The following is a 14,914-nucleotide window of genomic DNA, read 5'->3' as shown; positions in this document are numbered from 1 at the left end:
ACCATACTTTGGGAAAGATGTGGGCAAATTGGAGAAAGTCCAGAGTAGAGTAACAAAAATGATTAAGGGTCTAAAAAACATGACCTACGAGGAAAGATTTAATACATTTGGTTTGTTTAGTCTGGAGAAGAGAAGACTGAGAGGGGACATGATACGTCTTCAAATACATAAAAGGTTGTTATAAAGAGGAGAGAGATAAATTGTTCTCTTTAAGCACTGTGAACAAGACAAGAAGTAATATTCTTAAATTGCAGTAAAGTAGATTAGGTTAGACTTTCGTAAAAACTTCCTAACTGTAAGAGAAGTTAAGTTCTGGAACAAATTACCTAGGGAGTTTGTAAAATCCGAAGAAGTGAGCTTTAGCTCACGAAAGCTCATGCTACAATAAATTTGTTAGTCTTTAAGGTGCCACAAGTACTCCTGTTTTTTTTGTAAAATCTCTGTCATTGGATGTTTTTAAGAACAGGTTAGACAACTCCTCTCAGGAATGGTCTAGAATAGATAATACTTAGTCCTGACACAGTGCAGGGGACTGGACTAGATGACCTGTCAAGGTCACTTCCAGTCCTACAGGCTGTGCTGAATAATTCTATTATATATAGGGTATTTATACTGTTCCCATCACTGTAGAGCCTTATTATCAGGAAGTGAAGTCTGACAACAGACACTAGCTCCTTTCTGAAGAATGGTGTCTTCCTACTTAACTTGAAGTACTAAAGGTTACTCTGATTCTCCAGCAGGTTCTCTATCTCCTCTGTTACACTGTATACTGTATTTAGGATAGTATTATTCCCTTCTATGGAGAAACCCATGGGAGAGGTGGTTTTATACTAGAAGCCTAACATTTCGACTTGAAGAGTTCCCAACTCCTCATCCAGTCTGTGTGCAGAGTTTGTATGGCTATGGAAGATGTTGAGGTATTGCCATCCAAACACACATATGACCCTAGGCACATAGCAAAACCTGTGGCTCTCAGAGACTACACAGAGGACCAAAGTATCAGAGGGGTAGCCGTGTTAGTCTGGATCTGTAAAAGCAGCAAAGAGTCCTGTGGCACCTTATAGACTAACAGACGTTTTGGAGCATGAGCTTTCATGGGTGAATACCCACTTCGTCGGATGCATGTAGTGACCTACCCTTGTCCGCTTGCCCTAATCCTGGCAATATGTATCTCAGATAGCTATCATGGTCTTCCTGCCCTCACTATATTCAGGCTAACCTCAGGCACAATGGAAATTTCTGTCCTAAAGAGAGAGCTTATTTGTGCAGGAGAGAGCTCTTTCTTGGAGTCTGGGCTGATACTGTGGAATGAACTACCACAGGAACTAAGATCCTGACAAACATCACTGTCTTCTGCTGCAAGTGCCTTGAATTCTGTAATATAAACACGTAGCAGCATGTACAAAAAATAGCCAGCCCTTACTGAAACACCAAAACAAAACACTGCACTGTACACACAATTCTCTCCATGGGGAGAGGATAAGAGAGAGAGAACAAACCACATGAGACAGATATTAGTCACATCGCTTAATGCACTGTTGGAAGGCATTCAGATACTACAGTTATGAAGGCTGTATAGCAACCTGAATAGAATAGCAACCTCCTCTCCCCTGAGGAGTGTATGGATTGGAAGTCAGCACAAATCCATAGGTTTACTGGAGAATAAATCCAGGCACAGCATCTGTGTCGTGGATGCATACCCCGAAATCCACGGAGTAACCAACCCCATGATGTTCGAAAAGAGGGAAGATTTTTGTGCCATGGGTCTTAATACTCAGATTTGAATGTGTTATCCAACAACAGTATATCATAATATTTAGTATCAGACCATAAAAAGTGATTCTGATTCATCCCATCCCTATTTTTACATCCACACATAAAATACATCAGAAACTTCTTTTTGCCTTTAAAAAAAGCCAAAGAGCAGATATTTGGTGCATTGTTGTTTGAGATTGTCAATACATTTCCTTGGGTATATTTTGATGATCTCACTCAGGCTAATTAATATTTTACTCTGCATATAGTCCTCCTGATGTCAGTGGGACTACTGGTGGTATATGGTACTACTCAATTTGAATAAAAATTTCCTTCTGTGAGGGGTAGGTTCCTGCACTGCTCAAGGAGATATTAATGGTGGAATTAGTGTAACCACCACTTTCTGGTGACTAGGTTGCCAGTTGTGGAGCAGAGGAATGGTGCACATGCTTGCGCTTCCTACTGAGTGGATTGTATCACTTTGGAGTAGCACAGCTACTGTTTGTCTAAGGGTACATCTATACTACCCGCCCGGGTCGGCGGGTAGCGATCAACTTCTCGGAGTTCGATATATCGCATCTCATCTAGACGCGATATATCGAACTCCGAACGCGCTCCCGTCGACTCCGGAACTCCACAACTGCGAACGGCGGTGGCGGAGTCAATGGGGGAGCCGCGGACTTCGATCCCGCGGCGTGAGGATGGGTAAGTAGTTCGAACTAAGGTACTTCGAGTTCAGCTACGCTATTCGCATAGCTGAACTTGCGTACCTTAGTTCGAACCCCCCCCAGTGTAGACCAGGCCTAAGAGAATAACTGTGCGTGGTTGCTCAGCCCCACAGGCAGACTGACACTCAATGTGTATATGAGGCCACTGGGAGCATTAGTAATGGAACATGGGTTGCGATGTCGTCAGTAAGCTGAAGGTGTTCAAAGTTCAGCAGACAGGCTCTTAAAGAAAATAGAAAATTAATATTTAACCAGATTACTGCATTCTGTCTGCTTCATTAATTTTTTATTAATCTTGTGAAAATGATGTTGATGGAAATAATATTGACAGGGCTTTTTTAATATCTTCTGGTAAATGGAAACTTGTCATTCTAATGAACATGAAGCATCTTACAACCCTATTGGGTAAATGCTGTACTTGACCCAGAATAGTGGGACCACGATGCCCTATTATTTTGTATCATTCATAACTAATTCCTAGGAGATTCATCCTGATGGAGATGTGTCATAAGTGTTTGTAAATATGCTTATGTGGATATTAAGAGATACTGTAAGAAACTAATTTTCAGGTGATTTCCTGACACTTTATCACTTTAATTGGGATTCTGAGCAATATGCTTTAAAATTACTCTTGAGCAATCCCACAACAAAATAAGCCAGTACACCAGTAACTGTAGTTGTTGTGAGTCCCTAGCAGCTTTTCTTCACACTATCTAGCAGCTTTGTTCTTATTAGCGGATTAAAATGTGAAATAGGCCTGAATCTCAGCTCTTTGGCCCCCAAATTTTGGTAGAAGTTCAGAATCTCAACTCAGTCTGAAGATTTCACTATTACTCCCTTTCTGTCTAATTGGTTGAACCCATATCAGAATACATTTGTTCTTTGAGGAGATTAACATCTAGTTCCAGATCTGAATTTTGTGGTTTAGGCCCATCTGTCAAGAAGAAGATTTCTCTTAAGGAGTCTGAGTGGAATGCTGCTAAAATTTCAAAATAAAACTTAATTACAACAAGGAAGTGGGACAGGCACAATAGGGAATGAGAAGCAATATTTTATGTAATAGGAATGAGTGACCCTTACGGTATTTGAGGTTTTGTGAATATCTCAAACTATTTGTGGGTTTCAAAAAACTATACTGAGTTCACAGACTTTTTCCTTGTAATTTAAGGCCATGTTATTAATTACATCCCCTCATTCTCACTCTCAATCATCATTAAAATAAAACAAAAGCACATTTTCTAGCTATGGGGCAGCCTTAGTTGTGTACCAAGAATACAACATTTCTCAAAAGCATGGCTAGATCATTTGGGGCTCAATAGAGAATATACATATGGTATATTTACCTTTTCACCAGGATATTTCTTTCCTCCACTCCATTTCCTTTATCACAGTACACATTACCTCTGTATCTATTTGGTTTTCACTCTGCTCTGTTTTTCTTCCTGTTTCTTCATTAATTTTTTTTTGCTTCGTTCTGCTTCTTCTCTTTACATTTTATCAGTTTTTCCTAATCAAAACATGAAGTCAATAATATCTGAGGATGAATTGAAATTTTAAGCCCATGAGTTGAAATTAAGCAAACTAAGTTCACCTATTTTGAATAAGTATGCACTAGCACTCCTGCTACTCAGATATCAACAAGCTGATCAAACTCACTAATAGTCCTGATTGTGCTTCTGTTTTTAACTACATGCACACACTCATGCTCATGCAAAGATTCAAGTTGGCCAGACCCTTCCTCACAGCCAAGGGGATCAGGATGCAAATATCTCCAAACAATGGTGCCCTATCGCTATCCCATGCCAACAGTACTGCAAGAAGCACCTGTGCAAGTGTTCAGATTATTCAACCTTTAAAAACTGAGCCTTGCATGCTGCCTTTGTCATCGATATGTGATCCTGGCATTGTAGCTGTTATTGTATTTATCAGATTCGGGGTATTGCAAGAGCTGATTATGCTGCCTCCAAAGAAGCCATAGCATTTGCTGACTTGTGAATTAAAAGATAAGCTTTGAGCTAGAACTCACTTCTCCCTTTTACTGCTACTTCTGAATTATGCTACCACTACACCTCCAAACTTGTAACTGTCTCTAATTCAGAGGTGAACTTTAAGCCACAGCAACCAACTATCATAGAAATGTAGTGCTGGAAGGGACCTTGAGAAGTCATTAGTCCATGCTCTGCTCTGAGACAGGACCCAGTATACCTACACCATTCCTGACAGGTGTTTATCTCACCTGTTCATATAACTCACCTCCCTTGGAGGGTATTATACAACCTCCCTTGGTAAATTATTCCAGTGCTTAACTATTCTATAGTGAAAAAGATTTTCATAGTATCTAATCTAAACCTCCGTTGCTGCAGATTAGGATGTTTACTTCTTGTGCTATCTTTAGAGGCTATGGAGAACAACTGATGACCAACTTCTTTGTAACAGCCCTTAACATATATGAAGTCTTCTTTTCTCAATACAAATCATACCCAGTCTTTTTAACTTTTCCTCATAGGACAAGTTTTCTAAGCTTTTATTTTTTTTTATTGTTCTGCTTTGGACTTTCTCCCGTTTGTCCACATCTTTCTTAAAGTGTGGCTCCTAAAACAGGACACAGTTCTCCACCCTGCCAAACAGAGCAGGACAACTACCTCACAGGAGTTACATATGATACTACCCTTTGTTCCCCTTTTTAAAGATAGGCACTATGTTTGCTCTTCTCCAGTTCTCTGAGACTCACCCATCCTCCATGAGTTCTCAAAGATAATTGCTAGAGGTTCTGAGATTACTTCAACCTAATTCATTAGGTACCTTAGAATTTTGTCAGGCCACGCCAATGTAATGTACATCTAATTTATCTAAACATTTATTAGCCTATTCTTTCCCTATTTAGGTTTGTGTTCCTTCCCCCTTGTTGTTAATATTAATTGTATTAAGTACCTGGTCACAATTAACCTTTTTATTGAAATGACACAAAATAGGCATTAAACATTTCAATCTTCTTGATGTCATCAATTAATAGCTCTCCCTCCCCGCTATGTAGTGGCCCTACACTATCCTTTGTCTTTCTCTTGCTCCATATATATTTATAGAACAACTTCTTATGGCCTTTTATGTTCCTTACTAGCTGTGCCTCATTTTGTGAGTAGCCTTTCTGATTTTTGTCCCTACATGCTTGCACTATTCTTTTGTACTCCTCCTTAGCAATTAGTCCTTGTTTCCAATTTTTATAGGATTCCTTTTTAATTTTCAGGTCACTAAAGAGCTCCTGATCCAGTCATATTGACCTCTTATTATTATTCCTATCTCTCCTTCATATTGGGATAGTTTGCTGTTGTGCCTTAAGTATTGTCTCTTTGAGAAACTGTGAGATCCCCTGAACTCCGTGTTCTGAGAAGTATAAACCTCTCCAAAAGTTTAGGGTACAGTATTTGGCTCTGGAATTTTGGTTACATCTCAAGTTTCACTAACCACTGAAACTTACCGTAAAAAAGGACAACTTCAAAACTTAACATTAGTTTTTGAAGCCAGTTCCAAGCTGCCAACATCTATTTTATACAGGGGCCGGGAAACATGTTTCTTTCCTTTAGTTTTGCTGACAGGATTAAACCTGGCACTATAATGCACACAAAGGACAAGTCCAATACTGCAAACCATTTTCTGTTTTATTATCTGTGATATTTGCATATTGCTGCACTCAATTATATCACATTTGTACAGAGGCCCAGTTTTGCAGTGTAATGACTTCCTGATGATCTGTCTTTAAATGATGAATGAAAAGAATATGCAGCCTTCAAGGTGCATATAAGACCAAGTCACTTGCCAGCAGAATCCACTTCTATTTTTTAATTTGTATAAGGGAGATTAGAAATGTAAGTATTCCATCTGTCATTTCATCACTTTCCTAACCTGTCTACAGATTGCTAAATTATTTTTATATCTTTCCAATGCTGCTTCCATCTTCCCAGAAAAAGTACCTGAGATTCAAGAAAAAAAATTGCTTTATTGGGTTAATCTTACAATTTCAGAACTGAGTTTAACTCAAAATCAAAACCCGTGGCTACTGGTGAACCACAGGTTCTTCTTGTTCATGTGAGCCCCTCCATCACCCACTTCAGCATGGCACTTCTGAAATGTAGAAATCTGTCACTTGTGAGATAAACCCACTAATCTACCTCTCTCTTTGTCACATTCTCTGTGCAGTGAGCAGATTTCTTCTGTGGATATTTTCAATCACTTTTTTCCAGTGCTACCATTGTGTCATAAGCTGATGGCTTTAACTAGTGATTTTCTGTTTTTCAGATTCGACGAAGACATCCAAACACCTCTCTGTGAAATGTTTTCGCAGTGCATCCCCTGCTGAAAGTCTCCTCTAAGGTAATCGTTATGAATGACAGAAAGTGTGTCATAAATAAAATTGCTGAAACTGTTTCTTGCTCAGCAAGAATTCTGTATACTGCAACATTCATCACCAGCAGCAGTATTCTCTCTCAGGGCATGGCTACACTTGCAGATGTAGTGCGCTGTGAGTTAAACCCACCTTTGGAGAGTGCAGCAGGGAAAGCGTTGCAGTCTGTCCACAATGACACTGCTTGCGCACTGGTGTGGCCACATTTGCGGCACTTTCAGTGGCATTGGGAGCAGTGCATTATGGGCAGCTATCCCAGCATGCAAGTGACTGCAACATACTTTTCAAATGGGGTGGTGAGGGTGGAAAGTGACAGGGAGTGTGTTGTGTGTATGTAGGGGGAGAGAAAGTGGGTTTTGAGGGGGCTAAGAGCATGTCAGCATGCTGTCTTGTAAGTTCAGACAGCAGCAGACCTCCCGTCCCTCCCACCTCTCTCTCTCTCTCTCTCATACAGCATTCTACACTAATCTGTCTTGGAGCACACTTATCTGTCTCGGAGCAGATAAGCAGCCGGCAGCAGAAACGTAGCTTTCAAAAAGCATATCCGCATTCCTACAGCGAATTCAAAACAATGAGAAGAGTAGCCACTTGATTTAAGGAAATTATGGGGTGTTTCCAGAGGCTGATCAGAGTGCAGTAATGCAACATCTCGTTCACACTGGCGCCACGGCGCTCCAGCAGGGGCGCAGCAAACGTTATTCTACTCGCCGAGGTGGAGTACCAGCAGTGCTTTAGCCGCGGAGTCAGAGCACTCTACGTGCCTAGCCAGTGGGGACAGGAAGTGAGCTAGTGCACCCGGGGCTCCTTTAATGCACTGTAACTTGCAAGTGTAGCCAAAGCCCTCAGTCTTGATGGTAAATATCTCTGCAAATCTTGTTGGAGGGGAAGGGGTTAATATCATCCACAGCTTCCACTTTGCATCCTAGTCTTCACATTTTACTGTTTCATTTCTTCACTTGTATGATCCTTGCCTCTTTTGCCCTGTCTGTTCCAAGTATTCAGCCTGATCTTTATCTGTGTGCTATGTGTCCTTTTAGTGATGTGTATGGCCTCTGCAATTTGAGCTGATATTATTAGTAATGCCGGTTGCTTCTTGTCTCATCTACTGTACTCTTTGGCTTCCTTTTCTAGTAACAAAATTCTCAAGATTAATTATGATTGCTATCCTTGGTGGCAGGTTTATGCTCTTTATTCATGAAGTGACCCTATATCAGTACTAAGATAGTAGATGTGTAGGATAAGCCTCTTTCATCACTCTTACATTTCCAAAAGCTTTTTCAGCTTAATTTGATGCCTCTGAATTCAAGCAACAGGTGTTTATCTGATTTAAACTCATCAAGTACATTAAACTTTTTTTAAAAATTGGTAACAGGAGTTTTGAGTTTGATGCAGAAATTACTTGGTGTCATTTTTTGGCTTGTGTTTAGCAGGAAGTGAGACTAGATGATCGTAATGGTCCCTTCTGGCCTTAAAACATATCAGTCTGTGTTCGAAGTTATGCTGATATCTTTTGTGATTTGGGGTGGGAAGGGTCTGGTATCAATTGTGTTATTGTCGGCTTCATGTTCTCAGAGCCAATCAGAATGCAATATAAAAATCTAGCAGGGTTTCAGTTGCATTTGTGTAAATTAAAACAACACATGAATTCTGACATTTTTGTTTGAAATTCTTTATATGTCACCTGCTATAGTTAGTTATCACAGTCTCTTTTAATAAAGAATCTCCTCTATCACCTTGCACAAAGGATGTAGCATTATTCAAATTAACCAGGTAAAAATGGGTATGCCATACTGCTACTGCTGCTGGTTAAAAATAGGGAATTCAAAATGGGTAGCATAATTATAACACTTTTAAGTTCATGCATTGGCTATTATTTTTATAATGAATATATTGTTTGGGGCAATGCAACAAGATGATTGTGCATTTCATGACTGCTTGTTGTTTCATGGATGAAATACTGACTTTTTTTCTAACATTCAAGTGTATTTCCATAGTATAATTAATTCTTCTCGGTTGGCTCTCTAATGTTGTGGTTTGCTAGCAAAGGGAAACATTGTTGCCAGAGAGAGCCTGGCTGCAGAAGCCAATGATACTTACGACAAATAGGAAAAGGTGACTGGTTGTCACAGGTTTCCCACTGAAGTTCACTATACCCCTTTCTCGCAAGACAAGTACTTTAGAGGTTCCCATGTCTGCGTTTGGAAACTCGACTAGCTATGCTTGAGAATGTTGTTTTCCATGATTTCATCTGTGTCTGTGGAAGAAAGCCTGAAGGTAGCACACGGCCATGGGATTCCTTACAACTGAAGGCTGTGAAGAGCTGCTGAGTGAAGACCTGCAGACAGCCTATGCACTCCAGATGGGTGGAAATTCTCTGATGGAATATTTTTTCATCATAAAATGTCAGTTTGTCTAAGTAAAAAGTTTCACAGAAATATGTTGATTGCAACAAATCTTTGTCAAAAAAAATTGAGGGAAAAAACATTTTCATAATCTGAGAAATGTATTTTGATCTTTTTGAAATGGAATGTTTCAATTTTCCATTTCAAAATTACTTTCCGTTTCAATTTCTTAGATATAATATATTTATATAAGATGAAATAAAAAAGTCAAATCAGGATTAAGTATTTTAAGAGACCTAAAACTAGTTTTTTGTTTTTATTTTGTTTAACAGGAAATTTTGAGGGTGGGTTGTTGGTGCTGATGAATTTGGAACAGGAAAAACAGGCGAAATCACTGAGTTCCCTGTGAAACAAAATATCTGGTTCCTGTCCAGGTCTAGATTGCAGCTTTATTGCAGTTTCTGGGTGGTGACAAAGAGGCGGCACAACAAAATGCAGTGCTACAATAATAGAAAACATATTTGAAATAATTGAAAAGAATAGGAATTAAGAAATTTTGGACATAGACTACAGAAAATGAGTTATTAGAGACTGCTAGGAACAAAATTAACTCACAGTCATGAGGGAAAATAAAAGTTTGCGGCATCCTAGAAAGCCATAGGATTAGAACCATTGATGATGGAAAACCAGCATCATGAGGCATCAAGTGATTATTCTGTAGCATGGCTGACAATTAATTTTCATGTTCACATTGATCTAGAATCTTGAAATCTGGTATGCTCTTTCATTGTGGGCCATAGAGTACGTGAACAAAAATTCTTAATCTGACTTGACTTTATCAACAGCCATTGAAAGATCACCATTCTTTCTTATCAGGTTTCACATGCTTACATGTCTTTCTCAGCTATGATATTGAAATTTGGTGTGCTCATTAATTATGCACTGCTAATTACAAGGGGAGAAAGATTTTAAATCTTATATGTGTATCATAGGTCACCAAAAGATCATCAGTAATGATTTACCAATAAAAATTAATTATATTAATTCTTTCCATAAGTAAATCACATTGTTTATGTGGGCACCAGTTTGGAGACAAAAACTCGTCTGGGATGGCCACTTTTATTTATCAGATTTTAACCAATAAATCTGTTGAAAACAAGTGAGTGCCCCACAGGCACCAACACTAAAAGTCACAGGAGCAGCCCTATTGCACCACTGGTGGAAAATCCATCTGGGCCACTGGAGGATCAGATGTAGCATAGCTCCACTCTGCCATGCCTCCTGCCTTCTCTTTCTCACCCACACTCTGCCCTTGGACATCCCTCACACATTCCCCTCCAGCTTCTTAACCTGGGAGAAGAGAGGTCAGCTGGCAGCCAGCACTGATTCCGCTATATTAAATTCACTGAACTCTAGCCATTGATCATCACTGGCCACTTTTAGGCTCATATGGGGCACAAAGAAGCCTTAGTGAACTAAAGAATCTGGACCAATGTGTATATACAAAATATATAATAATTTAGCCACTACATATAATTTACTTTGAAGCCAACTTATTCTTTGACATGAAAGTATTATCCACTCAGGAGCAAAAAAAAGGAAAATAGCCAATCAAAGGAGAAAGTTGTTCCAATTTTGTATCTTCCTGCATGTCCTTGTGTCTTTTACCTTATTGAATCATACACAGAATTAGAAAATTATATATATAATGTTGACACTGCTTGCTGTGATACGTTCTTACACTTAGGGCAAATTTCTGAGAAAATGTGTTTTTCACGAATATACACAGCACAAGAATGACACCTATAGTTAAGGTTGCCTGACACTGTCCATTATAAAACTCAGTTGTCTTGTTTATTTCCAAAAAATAGTGAAAATGTGATCATGTAGTTAAATACTGTATCATACTGTTTATGCATAAGGGAGCCAAATTAAAGTTCACAGGTGACCTTAAATCTGGCAATTTCAACCTTTTGAGTGCTTGACTTTGCAACTTCAATCATGTTTTAGTGTAGATTGTGGGGGGTATTGGTTTTTCGGTTGTTTGTTTTTTGCGGGGTGTTGTATGTAGTGTGTCTGGCAGTATTTTAAATTGATCTTTAAAATGGAGATTGTTCTTGGAAGATGAATAGCGGGGGGTGTTGGATTATAGCAGCCCTGGAGACTCTCTTTGTCAATTGAACAGATAAAGAACAGGGAGTAGAAGTGTCACCTGCCAGAGAAATCATCTCTGTAATGTCACAGATCCCTGATCCTGTATTGAGTTCTCCAGAACTACAGGGATCTACCAGTGGAGTGCTTATTGAGGCCTTAGTGGCTTGTTTATATGGGTAGGTGTTTGCAGGTATGTTTAAACCAAATTAAGTCTAGTTAAACTGGTTTGAAAACACATGATGAAATTCATAATAGAGTACTAACTCCATATTTATCAGGAACTACATCCTGTAGGGCTTGTCTATATGACCACTCAGTGTGCAGCAAGGCAGGGTGTGGATTTACAATACACCAGCCTGCTGTGCACTAAGTGAGCATGTGGACCCTGCTGCTTCTCACAGTGCACTTGGACCTAATACAATATGTCAGAGCACACTACAAAACTTTTAATGTATTGCAGCAGTGTCCACATGGCCACTTAGTGCACAACCCGCTACTGTGCCGTAGATTTAAACTCCAGCTTCTCATGCATAAAGCACCATATATACAAGACCTACATTATATAGTGTCATAGGCACAGAAGTAGGCCATGGGTCTGTGATGTGTGGAATGGGTTAATGTACTGTTTTTTACTACCTCATTTACATTTTTTTAAAGAATCTCAGTAATTTTATAAAGTACCTCCTCCCCTCCCTTCCCCTCCTCTCCCCTCCAGAAGCATTTGGAGACACTGTAAAACAGAATAAAACTATTTAAAATGGAAATAAAAATATTTAGAAGTCAACAGTTGCAGTTGCAACAGCAGCAGTATCCATTTTTCCATATACTTGGGCAAAGTTGCTATGATGGAGGGAATAAGAAATAATTATGGTAATATCGTGGTACATGTTGGCAAATGGTGACTTTTCAATGGCATCCACTGTTTGCTCTGTAGTGTTCTGGTCTTTCAAGCTACCTTAAATAGATCATTAAACTTAATTTTATAATATCCCTGAGCTAACTACACTTAAACTCTTCTGTCAAGCGCCTTGTTAATTGCCTTTCTCTCAAAACTAACTAATTACAATTTTGTTGAATCTTTCCTCATACATAACCCCTTCTAAAGCTGAAAAAAATATCTGATTTCTCTTTGGCTTCTGCCCTCCTACCACCTTGTGAGTAGGGCAGAACCTTTCAAATGATTTTGATGGGAATACTTCACAGCCAGCTACTTACGTTATAACCTTGAGGTTGTCATTGATAATAAATCAGTTTTTAATTACCATTTTAGTTACACTGGGAAAAAATTATTCTATTATTTCCAGAACACAGTAAGGATTCAACCAACGGTGTCTCAGGAGGATACAGTTATTTTAAGGCCTTTATTACTAATTATAGCTGGCTTATTACTGTTCATTGTTCACTGGTCCTCCAGAATGTTTGTTTACCTAGATTTCCTCAGCTAAAGTGCTAATCCCTTGAAAATCAACATGAAACATTGCACATGTGCTGAGATCTTCTCACTTAGGTTCCAGTGAATTTCTGCATTCATTTGAAAATTCAGCTTGCCTCTTACAGGAGACAAGTGGCAATGGTACAATGAATTGCAATGTCACCATGGACTCCCTTGCCTGTTATGGTCCTGGAAAGTTAAATGAACTCCTGGATTTATGCTTTGTGTGTTAGCATTGTGAATTGCCTTTGAATTTTTGTATTTGATGAAAGTCATTTCAGTGGGAGTTTTTGTAGGGAATTTATAGAATCAGTATAGTGTTTTATGACCTTTGCAACCTTGCTTGCATTACTAAATTGAATACATAAAACAAATTGGGTATTATGTTGCACTAAGCAGGAAAATGAACTGTACAAAAGGAAATAGGAGTAAAAATTTCATACATAAAAGCTTCGTCGATGCCTTAAAACACAGTTCCTTTTTAAAAATAAAAAATTAAATACAAAATATTTCAGACATAAAAAGCAGTTTAGATCTGTCACACAAAAAGAATAATTATCTCACATAAGTATTCAAATATTCAATATGATTCAAAAAGATGATTCAATATGCATCAGACAAGTGTTCCTGCTAAAATATCAAGTTTACATAGACTTTTTCTTTAAAGATAATGTAAAGTGAAATTTATGGTTTAACTTAAATGCATTTTTAAAAATGATCAACATCCTCCATTTCCCATGTACTTATTTTTCCCTCAAGTCTCTTCATCACTCCAATCTCATATCATCTCCTGCAAAAACTTTAATAGACAGTGATAATTTCCATTATTACTAGATTCACAGACAAATTTCATTAACACAAAGATAAGGTTGCCTGGTGGTATCTCATGGTTTTCCATAATATCAAGTTCAGTAAAACTCAAACCTCTGAAAACTAGGAACATGCCCACTGAACCTTAATTCTGCCTCCTGAAGTTGGCAATAGCTACTGGGAATTTTCTGCATGTATTCCAGCTGCATGCACTGTATTAGATGTAGCTGTTTTGAAAGGTGGCGGGATTAATTTGAGGAGCATGAAGATCTGTGATCATGATGTGAGGTGATCCTGATCCTTTGGGTAGGTATGTACAAAGGAAAGCAGTGCCTGTGCACTGTGAGGGATCCAGTATGACTCATTTCTGCACTGGCTTTTGTAAATTGTCAGTACCGTGCACAGAGTTCTTTTCCATGGAGACTGTCAGTCAGAGGTCCTGGAACAATTTGTATAGTGGGGGTGCTGAAAGCCATTAGACAAAACTGTAAACCCTGTAAATGATGGAAACCACTTCAAACCCTGTAAATGATGGAAACCCCTAGTTCCAGCACCTATGCTGTCAGCATTCAGGTGGGATATCAGAGTGGTCTGTGGGTTCAGTGACAGATAAGTGAAAGTATAGAGTTGGAAGGAATCTTGTGGGTAAGATTGAAGGGATGATAAAAGGGGGTGAAGGAGTGGCAAAATTTAGCAAATGTGGGGTTGTTTCTGGAGAGTAGGCTCAGTGTTTGAGAGTAGAATAGGTGCAAGTAGCTTCTTTTCAGTACAGCTCACATAAATAATGTTTGCCTTAGCAAAGAGAAGGCATTACACTCTGCTCCCATTGTCATGTGTTCTACTCCCTGAGTAATGTGTACTATTTGCAAAGGCAGAATGTGAGAATGTATGTTATGGGCATATTGGGTCAGTGCTCAAAGAGGAGGCAGAATTAAGGTTGCGTTGGTGTGTACCTTAACTCAGTATTTCCTGTTTTTCCAAGGTTTGAATTTTGTTGAAGTTGGTGTTCTGAAAGGGCACATGATACTAGCCAACCTTAACTCTGCGTTAACAAAGTTTTTTTGTCAGTCAATATAAAATTGAACAATGGGCCCTGCTTCTCTCCTGTACACCAGTGCAACCCATTCACTTCTCGTAAAACTGAGAATCATATCTGATTCAGTTGGTGTTGGTTTTGCAAACCACTTATGGTTTTCATTTTGTGTTCATGGCCTATAGGAACATGTTTTTCACTTTCCAAGAGCCAGATTCTGCCAGGCCCTTAGGCAGGAGCGGAGTGGATGTGAGAATAAAC

The 14,914-nt window shown here is 38.9% G+C and overlaps 1 long non-coding RNA gene across 2 annotated transcripts in view; it reads left to right on the top strand.

The window, feature by feature from the left end:
• Window positions 1-14,914, top strand: part of LOC123376128 — a 362,341-nt gene that overhangs the window by 203,904 nt on the left and 143,523 nt on the right. For both annotated transcript variants that reach the window (XR_006581690.1, XR_006581692.1), the window contains exon 3: window positions 6,777-6,851. This is a non-coding gene — a long non-coding RNA (uncharacterized LOC123376128). The remainder of the gene's footprint in view (window positions 1-6,776; window positions 6,852-14,914) is intronic.

The sequence above is a fragment of the Mauremys mutica genome, chromosome 8, assembly GCF_020497125.1.
Source record: "Mauremys mutica isolate MM-2020 ecotype Southern chromosome 8, ASM2049712v1, whole genome shotgun sequence".
NCBI classification, from domain to species: domain Eukaryota; kingdom Metazoa; phylum Chordata; order Testudines; family Geoemydidae; genus Mauremys; species Mauremys mutica.
This window is presented reverse-complemented; position numbering and strand designations above follow the sequence as displayed.